At 38.4% G+C, this 14,263-nt stretch overlaps 1 pseudogene; it reads right to left on the minus strand.

The window, feature by feature from the left end:
* Positions 1-8,300: 8,300 nt before the first annotated feature.
* Positions 8,301-9,279, minus strand: LOC110544306 (S-adenosylmethionine decarboxylase proenzyme-like; annotated as a pseudogene).
* Positions 9,280-14,263: the final 4,984 nt, after the last annotated feature.

The following is a 14,263-nucleotide window of genomic DNA, read 5'->3' on the forward strand; positions in this document are numbered from 1 at the left end:
CACAACAAGTTATGGATTCAACTTAGGTGTCCATTTTATTTATAAAAGTATACTTTTTTGACACAGAAAAAGGGAGTAGTTATATGTTCAGAGAGTCTGCCATTGTGTGATAAAAGTACAAATATAAAATAAAACAGGGCTTTTCCTAACTGAGCTGACATTGTGGTTGAACACCATTTGAATAGGTCACGGTTTTTTTAAAAAGTTTATGAAATGAGATACTACAGTGTCCTTCCTCAGTATATTACAGAGGGCTGCTGCAAAGCATTACTATACTAAGATAGATCCATATAGTTTGAAGTACGGAGCATTAGAGATGTTAATCAGCTCCAGTTGGAGGTAAGAAATGGAATTTGTACATGTGTGCATGTGTTTGTCCATCTCTCTCTCTCTCTGTCTCTCTGTGCATGTTTGTGTATGTGTGTGTGTGTATGTGTGGTGTGTTCCTATGTAAAACAGAAATACTGAAGTCAAAACTGAGTGTCAGAAAAAGGCTGTAGTACAGTGAAAGGCTTGCACAGGGGGCCACATATATTTAAGAAAAGAGAACAGATTATCAGCAGAAATGTAAGGTGGAAACTCCAGAGTTTGTAGAATCTCCCAAAATAGCATCAGCAGTTGGGGACCAAGCTTGAGTCTTTTGGAAAGTCACATCATGTCTCAGCTATAGCAAGCTGTAATTGAACACAAGTACATCAACAAGTTTGTCCGTAGTATGTCTATAGATTTAAATGTAGGATAGTCTCTAGCGCAGCTTGTCCTAAGTCAGATATTGAAGGAATAGGAAGAGGAAAAACTGGCTTTGTGGATTTACCAAGTCAAATGATATAAGGTGCTTAATTGTGCATACTATTTCCTGAGACATCATTATCAATAGCTTTGTAGGAAACAATGTCACTGCAGTTTGGGTTGCAGGTTGAAGGGTAGGAGGGGAGAATCAGGAACTGTAGATACGAATGCTTCTTGTGTTTTAAACTTTAAAGAGGAGCCTGTTTTTCCCTTCAGTCATTGTATGAACTCTGAATTGTGTTCCTAGATGCTCACATAAACATATGTTCCTGCACGTGCATGTGAGCACCCACACACGCACGCACACACACTAACACACACGCACACACACACACATGCCTGCACATGGCATGGAGTTATTATTTACACACTCCGGATGGTAGGCATTGGATAGCATCCTGATGTATTTGGCCCAGGAAGAGGACAGTGTCAGCTGGAGAGAATTCACTGGAGTCCAGAAGGCAGCTCTACTGCTGTGTGGCTGGCCATAGCATACCTCACTACCAATGGTAAACTTCAGATAATTACAAACACAATGTCTTCAACTCCAGCCAGGGTCATATTTCAGCAAAGCCATCTATGGAGAAAGGGAAACTCAAGTTTGCCAAGCAGAGAAGCCAAGAGTAAAGTCATTATCGTTCCAGCTGAGCTATTGCCAAGAAAGGCAGGCTATAGGGGAACTAGGGAGAGTTTGGAAATCTAAAATGTCAGCCCATTAGATTGTATCCAAGTGGGTGAACTAGGGAGCAAAATTGGATAATCTCAAACGCAAGGCTAAGCAATAGAACAGCAGGAAACCAGCAGACAAATTGTGTCTGACAAGAGGAACAAAAGCTCCATCTGGGTTCAGCATCATGGGCCAGATACGAAAATAAAAAAAATAAAAGTAAAAAAAATCCACCACCCCACACAAAACAGCATGTCAGAAAATAAGCTAAGAGGGCTGTATGTCTACATGTCCAGAGTACCAGGGGAGGCAGATCTGCAAGGCAGCTCTCCAGGGTACCAGCGGACACAGATCCACAAGGCAGCTCTCTAGAATCACTGTTCTCTGCTACCTTCCCCAAGTTTTTACATTAGGTGCTCCAGCCAGAAGATTTATTATAACAATAAAAGAGAAGGTACAATACATATTTACTGCATTTTTAGTTGGTGAGAAGTAATTTTTTTAAATATTTGTAGTATTTCAAATGTTGTAGAAAACAGGATAGATGAGATAAAACATGTTCACCAATTCCAAAAGTAGAAAAAAAAAATGTGAAAACTAACCTCTGTTTTTTTGCAGAGGAAAATCCGCTTTGTAAAGTAAAGATAACTCTCCAGTGAGCCTCCAGTTCTGCCTTCCTGCTTGCTTCCATTCATGGGTGGCCACCAATGACATGATTCAAAGCAAAGTGCTAACCGAGGAAGGCTCTCTGAGGAACCTTAAAGTGCTGTGGACCTCAGAGACACCCATACGTAACAAGAATGCAGTGTTGAAATCTTATATCCCAAACCAGAAAGTTTAATGGAAGCTTTACTCCAGGGTATGGAGGAAGTAGAAGTATCACTTTAAATTTCATTATGTCACGGCAGGTCAGTAATGAGGCTGTACTTGCTTTCAAATCATAGGGAACTTCCCAGAGACTCATACTCCAACCAAGGACTATTCATGGAGATAATCTAGAACCCCTGCACAGATGTAGCCCATGGCAATTCAGTGTCCAAATGGGTTACATAGTAATGGGAAGAGGGACTGCCTCTGACATAATCTGATTGGCCTGCTCTTTGATTACCTCCCCCTGAGGGGGGAGCAGCCTTACCAGGCCACAGAAGATGACAATGCAGCCACTTCTGATGAGAACTGATAGACTAAGATCAGAAAGAAGGAGAGGAGGACCTCCTCTATCAGTGGACTTGGGGAGGGGCATGCATGCAGAAAGGGGAGGGAGGGTGGGATCGGGAGGGGAAGAGGGAGGGGCTTATGGGAGGATACCAAATGAATAAAGTGTAATTAATAAAAGTTAAATAAAAAAATTTAAAAAATCAAAAGACAATGTCACATATTACAAAACTATAGTGTATTCTAAAAGAAAGAATGGAGAGAACTAAAATCAAAATAGAACCAATAATTTATTTCTGGAACTGAAAACAATAGATCCCAGCAAGTAATGTATGTTTCCCAAGATATACAAAGAGAAAGTTCATAAAATACATATTATAAGTATTCTTAGGGAGAAATGGTCTAAACTAAAGTCTCAGCTTTTAAAAAAATAACCAAATTCATCTATGTCAATCTTTCTATGCTTTGATAAATTAATAAAAATAAAAAGAAATAGTGAACAGCATGTCAGATTGGGTGTGTTTGGGCATATTTTGCTCTGCATATTATTGATACTTCTGATCAAGACATGTCTAATCCATACGTAACAAATGTGCAGCTTGGTCTCCATGTGGGGCCCTAACAACTAGAGCAGGGGCTGTCTCTGACTCCATTGCCTTCCTTTGGATCCCTTTCCCCCAGCTGGGCTTCCATGTCTAATCTCGATAGGATAAGATGCACCTAGGTTTACTGCATCTTGATATGCCAAAGTGAGTTGATATACATGAGAGGTTTCCCCTTCCTTGAGGTGTAAGGGAGGGGAAGCAAATGGAGAGGAGGGGAGAAAGAGGAACTGGTAGGAGAGGAGGGAAGGAGATCTGAGATTGGAATGTAAAATAAATTAATTTATTAATGAAAAAATTTATGGAGAGCAACTGAGGGAAAAAAAAGACGTGTAACTAGGATTATTAATCCTTGTAGATGTTTCAGGTAACAAGCATGTGTACATATTTATATAGAACTCTAATGTTATAAAATATGGGTTAGAACTACAAACCCATTGAATTTATATTTAGTCTCTGCAGTGACTCTCCCTTCAGATTTCCCATTATCCAAAACAAGCCCATAATTGCATTGACCCTTCTATCTTAAACTTCAATTCACATTATCTGTTTACTAATTATTAAAACTATAGTCAGACATTGGAAGACACCCTGATCTCTATTCCATTTATGAGAAGATACCACTGTGGTTCTAAGTCTTAGACTGGAGAATGTGGGTATTCCAAACACCCAACAATGCTAAAATGTTTGCTACTACCAAGCTCTGGATTTTGTTTTTCTAGGCTCAACCTTTGACTCCTGAATAAGGAGTTGTCCTTCATAGCAGTGTATGTCTTCCATGTTGAAAACATTTTCACCAGGTGCAAGTTGATATGGGACTCACTCTTCTCAACATCCCAGACTTCCTGCTAATGCCACTTGTCCTTTTGTTTTTTTCTTATAAACATGTGGTTCCTTACCAGAGTTTTCAGCTTTGCCGATATCAGCCACTAAGTGGAATGCCAATCTAATCTCTGATTCTTCATTCTCTTTCCCTCCATTTCAAATATGATTTTCTGTTTGGTTGGTTGGTTGGTTTTTTTGTTTTGTGTTTTTTTTTTCTGCTAACAATAAACCCAATTATTCTTGTCTTTCTGAAACTTGTGGTCACCAGAAATTAAGCCCTAACATGATCTTCAGAAACCAACATCGCATATTCTGATCAGCATTAACATTCATCCTGATCTCTGACCCATGAAATTCAAACTTGTTTTTGTGTTCTATGAAGTCTTGTTTCATCAAAGATTAACTACTGTGCTAAGTTTAAAACACCTGCAGTCTTACCACCCAAGGACTTTGCTCTACGGAGACAAGCTGTTCTGTACCAAATATACCCCCTACACAATCATTTCCATAAACATGCTATTATAGTTCCGTCTTATAAAGCAAAATAAAAACAAGAATAAAACCTGTCCTTGATCCCACTTACACTTTGTTCTTTGTGAAAGTAAAGTCTTCTCCGGATGTGTCTAATCATTGACTTTCTCTACTCCAATTTCTTTTGATCTTTCTATAATCAAGCTTTTATCCGTACCGCTCTACTAAAACCTCTCTTGTGGAAAGTTCTCTACAGGTTTTATTATATTAATTAATCTTTGACTAGAAAATTGAGATGGAAAGCCTAAACAGGCCAGCTAACATTTTATTATGGAGATTTGACTAGAACCACAAAGATCTTGAAGAAGACAATGTTATTTTTTGCTCACACACCTGGTTAGAGCAGATAAAATATTACCAAACTATGGCTTATATTTCTTTGTATAAAATTCAAATTATTTTTTTTCATTTTTGTATTTTTACTTTAAAAATTGTTTATTATCTTCCTGAAGAAGACAAAGAACCTTCAAATACTAAAATATTGCTGTTAATATTTCTACAGACAAATATAAATTCTGAAACTGATACATGTTACAGAAAGGACTCTTGCTCAAATGTTCTTTAAAACTTTGTTGCTTATTTAGAATTGTGTCTACATCTGTGATGGTAAGTTATTTATGCACATCTCAAAATAAATCTGACAGACAATATCTAGAATAGTTAACAACAACCAAAAGAATACCAAAAAGAAAATCAATACAAATAGGCTCTGTATGTGAACAAAATTTTTCAAATGAAGAAGTAAAAATGGCTGGTAAACACTTTAAAGTTTCATAATCAATAGTCATCATGGTGATTCAAATTAAAACTACGTTGAGACTACCTCTCACCTGAGTCAGAAACTAATCAACAACTGATGTAATATAGGATATAGGGAAAGAGGAACACTCACTTACTCTTGGTGGGGCCAGTCACTGTGGAAACCAATGTAAAGATCTAAAACAAACAAACAAATAAAAACCCTAGCAATATAATTCTAAAAGCCAGCTATTCCACGCTTGGACGTTTACCCAAAGTACTCTTATATGCACTCTTATATGCTGCTATAGAGATACTTGCTGTTTGTGTTCGTTGCTATAAAAAACATTAGCAAGGAAATGGAGCCATCACAGCTCTCATCAACTCACGAAAGTACATGTAAATGGCACATATTCTTAGTGGAATTCTATTCAGCTGTAAAAAAAATGAAATTTGCATATAAATGGATGAAACTGGTAAGAAAAAAAATGCAGTGGGTGAGGTAAAACAGGCTCAGAGGAAAAAAAAAGCCATATGTTCTCCCTCATATGTAGGTGTTAGCTTTGAATTACCAGTATTATGTGTTCAACTTAGAGTTCTGGTAGATGCTACAATTTTATAATGAAACCTTTGGGAAGGAAATTTCATAAGGGAGAGGTGGGAACAGAATTAGGTAATATAAATGCAGAGAGATACTTTCAAGCAAGGAGGGCATCCGGGAATATGAGAGATGACTAGGTAAGAATTAATTAGGGAGTATGACAAAGGTGTATGGAAACCTATGCTCTAACCAACTGTTAAAATATAATCTATTTATTTTTATTTTATTTTATTTTTAATTATACTTTATTTACTTTGTATCCCCCTCTAGTTACCTCCCTCCTCCCCTCCCAATCCATCCATTCCTCCCCCTTCTCCACGCATGCCCCTTCCCAAATCCACTGGTAGGGGAGGGTTTCTTTTTCTTCCTTCTGATCCTAGTCTGTTAGGTCTCATCAGGAGTGGCTGCATTGTTTTCCTCTGTGGCCTGGTAAGGCTGCTCCCCCCTCAGGGGGAGAAGATCAAAGGGCAGGCCAATCAGTTCATGTCAGAAGCAGTCCCTGTTCCCATTACTATGGAACCTACTTGGACACTGAACTGCCATGGGCTACATCTGTGCAGAGGTTCTAGGTTATCTCCATGCATGGTACTTGGTTGGAGTATGAGTCTCAGGAAAGACCCCTGTGTTTAAATTTTCTGGTTCTGTTGCTCTCCTTGTGGAGCTCCTATCTTCTCCAGATCTTACTATTTCCCACTTCTTTCATAAGATTCCCTGCATTCTGCCAAAGCTTGGCCATAAGTCTCAACATCTGCTTTGATAGTCTGCAGGGCAGAGCCTTTCAGAGACCCTCTGTGGGAGGCTCCTAACTTGTTTCCTGTTTTCTTCTTCTTCTGATGTCCTTCCTCTTTGCCTTTCAGGATGGGGATTGAGTATTTTAGCCAGAGTCCTCCCTCTTGATAAGTTTCTTTAGGTGTACAGATTTTAGTAGGTTTGTCCTATGTTATATGTCTATATGAGTGAGTATATACCATGTGTGTCTTTCTGCTTCTGGGACAGCTCACGCAGGATGACCTTTCCAGGTCCCACCATTTACCTGCAAATTTCATGATTTCCTTATTTTTCATTGCTGAGTAATATTCCATTGTGTAGATGTACCACAATTTCTGCATTCATTCTTCAGTTGAGGGGCATCTGGGTTGTTTCCAGCTTCTGGCTATTACAAATAAAGCTGCCATATAATCTATTTTTAAGGGACAAAAAAGAGGTTAAAGAGAGATAATGCTTCAAGGCTAGAAAATGTTGCTTCCAGTAGCTGTTGGTTATCTAACAAACAAACAAAGTACCAGAGGTAGATACTCACTTGAATTGTTGAATTTAAAGGACTCATGAGACTCCAAAAAACAAACAAACAAACAAACAAACAGATAGGTTTTTACTATTCTTCTTGGTTGGCCATGAGAAATAGATAACAAGACCTTATTGATAAATGTAGCACATACAATGTATACATAATATAGAAAAATAAACCTGGGATTGAAGTACAAGCTTCCTTTTCCCAGACCATTTTTCCTAGTCCCAAAAGTTACTATGTAGGCTATGGAGGAGATACAGCATCTACAGTCTTAGGCAAATAGGAATCCTCAAATCTACCAAACAGACAAATAAGCAAACAAAAAACCAACCAACCAAGGAAACAAAAACAAAAACCAAAAATCTCTGCAAAACAATGTATATGCACGTGTACAGTAGTGGCGCTATGCTTAAGAAGATAACTGCTCTCTGACTGGATCTGAGGAACACTCCACAGAAGAGAATCCATGGCTAGTATTATAAATCTATCATTGGTGTGGGACCATAGCCCATAGAATAAATTTGGTTATTGTTGTTTAGCCAAAGTGACATGTCTTCCTAATTCCATTTCTTTTCAACTTGTAGAAGAAAAACCTTTACTGAGTTGCATAAAACACTTGGTTTTGAATAGCATTAGTAGAGAATACGCTCTAGAAAGTGGAGGTAACTGGCTGTATGAATTCTGGCAGCAATAGAACAGTTGCAGATGGTCAGCTGAGGCCAGCATCTAAGGAGGACGAAAGCCTGGCCTGTGGGGGACTTGGATGATGCCTGCAGAAATGTTACATGGTGTGTAAACCAGATTGAATCATTTTCACAAGGGTCCTAAAGATTCATGCAGTCAAAGTTCTTTTCTCCACGCACTTCAGTCCCACAGCAAGAGAGGCAGAGAACACCTAAACGCCGAGGGAAGATATCTAACTCCCTGGTATAATAATGCATACACTTCAAAATGATTACACTATCATTACGCCTAGGGCTTTCTGCAGCTGCAAAGAGGTGGTCATGCAGAGCACGTCCCCAGTATGAACTTCTAGAAAGTAGCCACCTCCTTCTGTGTGTCTTCTCGTTTTGATTTTTTTTTCTTCTTCATTTTTCTTAATCAACTCAACTGATGTTGCTGTATCTTAGCACAACTGGTAAAAACAAAATTGTAATCCTTGAACATAGCACTCTGGCTATCAAGACCTTTAAAACCTTCAATCTTCTGGGGTGAAGAAAGCACCATGGAACATGCAGAACTCTGATTAATGAACAAGGTGGTCCAAAATTTTTCTGGCTTGAAGACTTTCACAGCTTTCCTGATCAGGTCATTATAGGAGGTCTGACTTAGTCTTGTTTCAAAGCTAACATAAGAAAACTTTGTTTCTGTAGGGCTGTGAAGAGTCCAACGTGTTCCATCTGATTTCATTTCATCCACTAAGTAGCCCCGAGGATTGAACATGTTGCATCAGTGATAAAACCTGGTATCAGGTCATAAGTTCCACTCTCACGAGTGGCATCCTTTGCAGTAACACTATCTTTCATGTAGAACTGTTCCATAACGGCTGGGTCAAACTCACTCATTAGAATTTCCAGGGTTTGATCTGGCTGATTGATCGCTTGGCTTTCTGGAAAATCCAAAGAATACAGGTAGCAAGAGTCAGAATTCACACGTTCCATACAATATGATGCTAGATTTAGGAAAATTGCATTAAGAAATTTGACTTTTTCTTTTCCTGAAATTCTAGAATGGGTACCCCTAGAGAGAAGGCTTCATGGAATTCTTAGGAGAATAAAAGAAGCTTCAAACTGAGACCAAACCACCGAAAGCCCTAGCAAGCTTCAACAGGGAACCCGGTGCTTTCAATAAGAGTGTGGTACCACCTGTTTTCAAAATGAAATATCCCTTGGAGACAAACATGCTGCTCTTACTGAGTGTATAAGCTTCCTACTTGTGAGTCTGTCACACTTACGAATGAGCATTGCACATCCTTCAATAGGACATCCCACTCAGACCTTGGGATGGTGTGAAGATCCATAGATCCCTGGCTTGAGATGGACTGCTGTCTGGAGAACCAGACTTTCAGCATTTCCTCAGTCCCTTCCAAAACAACGTGCAGCTTCCTTCCATCACTTTGAGGCTAGTGAACAACCAACTACCACAGAGAATCAAGTAAATTAAATCTCCTTTTCTGCTGCTCCAGCCGCGGCTGTAGATTGTTCCAGGTTTCTTTTCCTTTCTTTTCTTTCCTTTCCTTTTTTCCTTTCCTTTCCTTTCCTTTTCCCTTTCTTTTCCTTTCCTTCTTTTTTTCTTTCTTTCCTTTCCTTTTTTTGAGGAGTTATAATTTTATATTACCTTCTATTATTAAATGACTAATAAAAAATTCCCAGCTATTTTTGTGAGCAAAAGTTGAACTTAAGTCTGTTGGAAAGAGAGGCAGATAAAATTCAGTCTCTTGTAGTCTGCTCCTTTCCCTTTAGAGAGAGTTGAGTGGGCACAAGCTAATGTCACCCCACAGTACAGTGTAAAGCTCTTAACCTCTTACTGCCATCTTAACGTGTGTATGAGTACACAGAGAAAACGAAACGCTCAAGATCAGAGAAACAACCTTCCCTTCAAGTGAACAGTGATGAATTCCAAGACTCATAGCTGTTCAAGTTGCTGAGAATAAGTGCACAAAGAGTGAATGATCAACGTTAAGTATGTCATTTATACCATCTCTCTAAGTCTCAGGCAGCACTGCATGATGGATAGGCAAAGAATGAAGTAGAAGTAAGATAGAAAGAAAGGATATCAAAGGCCGTTCTCAGAACAACACACAGCCTTTGCATCTGGAATTCACAGTAGCTGCGGATGCCTGGACTGGGTCTGGATGAGAAGAAACCCAATGGTTTAGCTCAGGGGTAGAGCACTTACCTACACTATAAAAAATTTTTGGGTTCTCTATTTAGACCGAAAGAAAGAAAGAAAGAAAGAAAGAAAGAAAGAAAGAAAGAAAGAAAGAAAGAAAGAAAGAAAGAAAGAAAGAGAAAGAGAGAGAAAGAAATGGACCATCAATAGTCAAGCACTGATTAAAGATGAATTTTGGGGGCACTATCATTTGTTAATATATGATTTGCTAATAATGCATTCACAGAGTGGAGGCATTGATGGACATAAGTGGGAGATACAACAGGGAGTGGGTGAGAAAGTGAAATCACACTGCCCCATATACACAAAATTGTTAAATAAAATTAATAAAAATGGGATAAGGGCCTTGTTTTTCCAATCTAAATGTCCCCTCTCAATATAGAGATACACAGCAAAATATTTTTCCCACTATTTCTAAAATATAAAAATAATTTTTCTGTTTCTGCTAATCTGGCATTACCACCCTGGTCTATGTTGTCATCATCTCTTTGTAGAACTTGTACTTATTTAATTTCATTCTTACCATGAGACCTGGTCAGTTCTTTTAAATTGATTTACATAGAACAAAGCATTGTATTAAGTAAGAGCTTTCCAAATACTTGCTTAAGGTCATGGCCAGACCATAGCTAACCACTTAACCATTCTTTACTCACACTGAGTTCCAGATACCCAGTCACATTTGTTTTATTTTAATTGCTTTGTCCTGTGATAAAAACCAATACTATTGTGTTGTTTTCTCAGAACCTTTGCCAGTATACTTTCCTCTACTTTGCATTATACCTTCCTCTAAAATATTTTTTCAAGATTCAGTTTACCTTTATTTCGAATGTTTGGCTTAAATATTTTCATCAAAAAGTCAGGCATAAGAACCAATACAATGCAGTTTTTAAAACTGTTGCTCTATAGTACAACTTAGTACAGGGATGGAGATACCTCCGGAAGATCTTTTATTGTAGAGGACTGTTTTAGCAATTCTGGGTTTCTTGTTATTCCATATGAAGTTGAGAATTTTTCTTTCCAGGTCTGTAAAGAATTGTGTTGGTAATTTGATGGGCATTGCATTGAATCTGTAGATTGCTTTTGGTAAGATGGCCATTTTTACTATGTTAATCTTGCCAAGCCATGAGCATGGGAGATCTTTCCATCTTCTCATATCTTCTTCTAATTCTTTCTTCAGAGATTTGAAATTTTTTTTCATACAAGTCTTTGACTTCCTTGGTTAGGGTACCTTATGTCATTTGTGGCTATTGTGAAGGGTGTTGTTTCCCTAATTTCTCTCTCAGCTCTTTTGTCTTTTGTATACAGGAGGGCTACTGATTTTTTTTTATGTTCATTGGTGTTTTGCCCACATGTTGTCTGGTTGAAGTTGGCAGATCCTCCAGAACTGGACTTACAGTTTGTTGGGAGCCGCCGTGTGGGTGCTGGGAATTGAACCCGGATCCTCTGGAAGAGCAGCCAGTGCTCCTAACCACTGAGCCATCTCTCCAGCCCCAGGGCTACTGATTTTTTTGAGTTAATTTTGTATCCTGCCACTTTGCTGAAGGTGTTTATCAGCTGTAGGAGTTCCCTGGTAGAGTTTTTGGGGTCACTCACGTATACTATCATATCATCTGCAAATAGTGATAATTTGACTTCTTCCTTTCCAATTTGTATTCCCTTGATCTCCTTCAACTGTCTTATTGCTCTAGCAAGGACTTCCAGAACTATGTTGAAGAGATATGGAGAGAGTGGGCAGCCTTGTCTTGTCCCTGATTTCAGTGGGATTGCTTTAAGTTTCTCTCTGTTCAGTTTGATGTTGGCTATAGGCTTGCTCTATATCGCCTTTACTATGTTTAGATATGTGCCTTGTATCCCTGATCTCTCCAATACTTTGAACATGAATGGATGTTGGATTTTGTCAAAGGCTTTTTCAGCATCTAGGGAGATTATCATGTGGTTTTTTTTCTTTCAGTTTGTTAATATGGTGGATCACATTGATGGATTTCCGTATATTGAACCACCCCTGCATACCTGGGATGAAACCTACTTGGTCATAGTGGATAATATCTTTGATGTGTTCTTGGATTTGGTTTGCAAATATTTTATTAAGTATTTTTGCATCAATGTTCATAAGGGAGATTGGCCGGAAATTCTCTTTCTTTGTTGAGTCTTTGTGAGGTTTAGGTACCAAGGTGACTGTGGCTTCATAGAATGAATTTGGTAATATTCCTTCTGTTTCTATTGTGTGGAGTAGTTTGAAGAGAATTGGTGTTAGCTCTTCTTTGAAGGTCTGGTAGAATTCTGCGCTGAAGCCATCTGGTCCTGGGCTTTTTTTGGATGGGAGACTTTTGATGACCGCTTCTATTTCTTTGGGGGATATAGGACTATTTAGTTGATTTACCTGGTCCTGATTCAGCTTTGGTAAGTCAAATCGATCAAGAAAATTGTCCATTTCATTTAGATTTTCGAATTTTGTGGCATATAGACTTTTGAAGTAAGTCCTAATGATTGTTTGGATTTCCTCAGTGTCTGTAGTTATATCCCCCTTTACATTTCTGATTTTGTTGATTTGGGTGGTGTCTCTCTGCCTTTTAGTTAGCCTGGCTAAGGGTTTGTCAATCTTGTTGATTTTCTCAAAGAACCAGCTCTTGGTTTCATTGATTCTTTGAATTGTTTTATTTGTTTCCAATTGATTGATTTCAGCCCTGAGTTTGATTATTTCCAGCCATCTACTCCTTCTGATTGAATGCGGGTTGATACCCCAGGTCCTGCCTCTGAGAAAAAGGTTTCAGATGGGTCTGATGCTCTTTGGGTGGATGACACCTAAATGAACATCAGTACAAAGTCCCAATTTATTTTTAATATCAGAGATCAGACCTCTACTCTTGCCTGATACGTCTAAAACAAAAAGGGGGAACTATAAAGAGCTTCGGAATGCTGTGCCTTAAAGATGGAGCTGGTTTCTGCCTTCCACCTTCCCGATGGTGAGTGCTCTCTGTCACAAACAATTCCACATTTGGCTATGGCTGAGGATCTGGCTTGCTTCCATGTATGTGGACCTATCTGCATTGCCCACGTGGCATGCCTGGGTTGGCTACCCAGAGGCTATTTAAGCTGTGGGCTGGCTTTCCCCAGGGTCAGATGATTGTTCAAGGTTCCTGAATAAACTGCATTGAAAAAAAAAAAAAAGAACCAATACAAAGCCCATTCTTCATACAGATTTCTTAACTTGTTTGCTTTCATGGCAATTCCAACTATTTGTTTTTTCAGTTGTTCAGGTTTTATATCCTCTATAGTATAATAAGCACACTCTCCATGTAAACAGTAATTATATCTGCATTATTCATCAATGTGAATTGCACTGTGCGTATCCGCCAGGCCAGGAATTATGAGATCAGTAACCATTTGTTCAGTGAATGACTACACAAAGGAGTGGAGAGGCTAAAGTGCCTGTACAATTAATCATCTGCTTTGCTAAGCCAAGACAAGCTTAACTTATAGCTCTTGGGCCTTTATGTACTCTTTTTTTTTTTTTTACTTTTAGAACTCTGTCTATAAATCTACAATCTGTATTTTTCCTTCCTTTAGTGGATTCTATTTATTTACTTATCATTTTGTTTTTCATTATCTACTCTTGACACTTGGCTTGAATTCACTCCGTATTTGTGGATTTCCCTCTTTAATCTCCACTTAATGGGAATGATGTCATGCAATGAGTCCCCATCCTTGCTTTGGCTCTACATGCGAGCAAGACACAGAGATGAAGGAAGTCTGGAGTAGTGAGATGGCTTCGAAAGTAATGGCAGTGTTTATAGAGACTGGTGACCAGAGTTTGATCTTGGAACTTACATGGTTAAAGCACTTGCTATCACAATGGCACTGTTTATAGAGACTGGTGACCAGATTTTGACCCTAGAACTTACATGGTTAAAGGACTGACCAAAAGTTGTCCTCCAACCTCCACATGTACACTTTAGTATGTAAATGCTAAAGTTCAAAAATAAAGTAATAGAATAATACAACTGTTGTTAAAAAAAGAGGTTCTTCCCTTAATTCTTGGATAATGAATGGTTTATATTATTTGTGTATATACCCAAATATCATTAAATGTTCAGAGAGAGGAGGCATTTTAAAATGTTTTCAGAAGATATGTCCCATTCTATAATTATTTTATATTAGTCTGTTTATATCAT

This window comes from Meriones unguiculatus, chromosome 21 (genome assembly GCF_030254825.1).
Source record: "Meriones unguiculatus strain TT.TT164.6M chromosome 21, Bangor_MerUng_6.1, whole genome shotgun sequence".
Taxonomy (NCBI): domain Eukaryota; kingdom Metazoa; phylum Chordata; class Mammalia; order Rodentia; family Muridae; genus Meriones; species Meriones unguiculatus.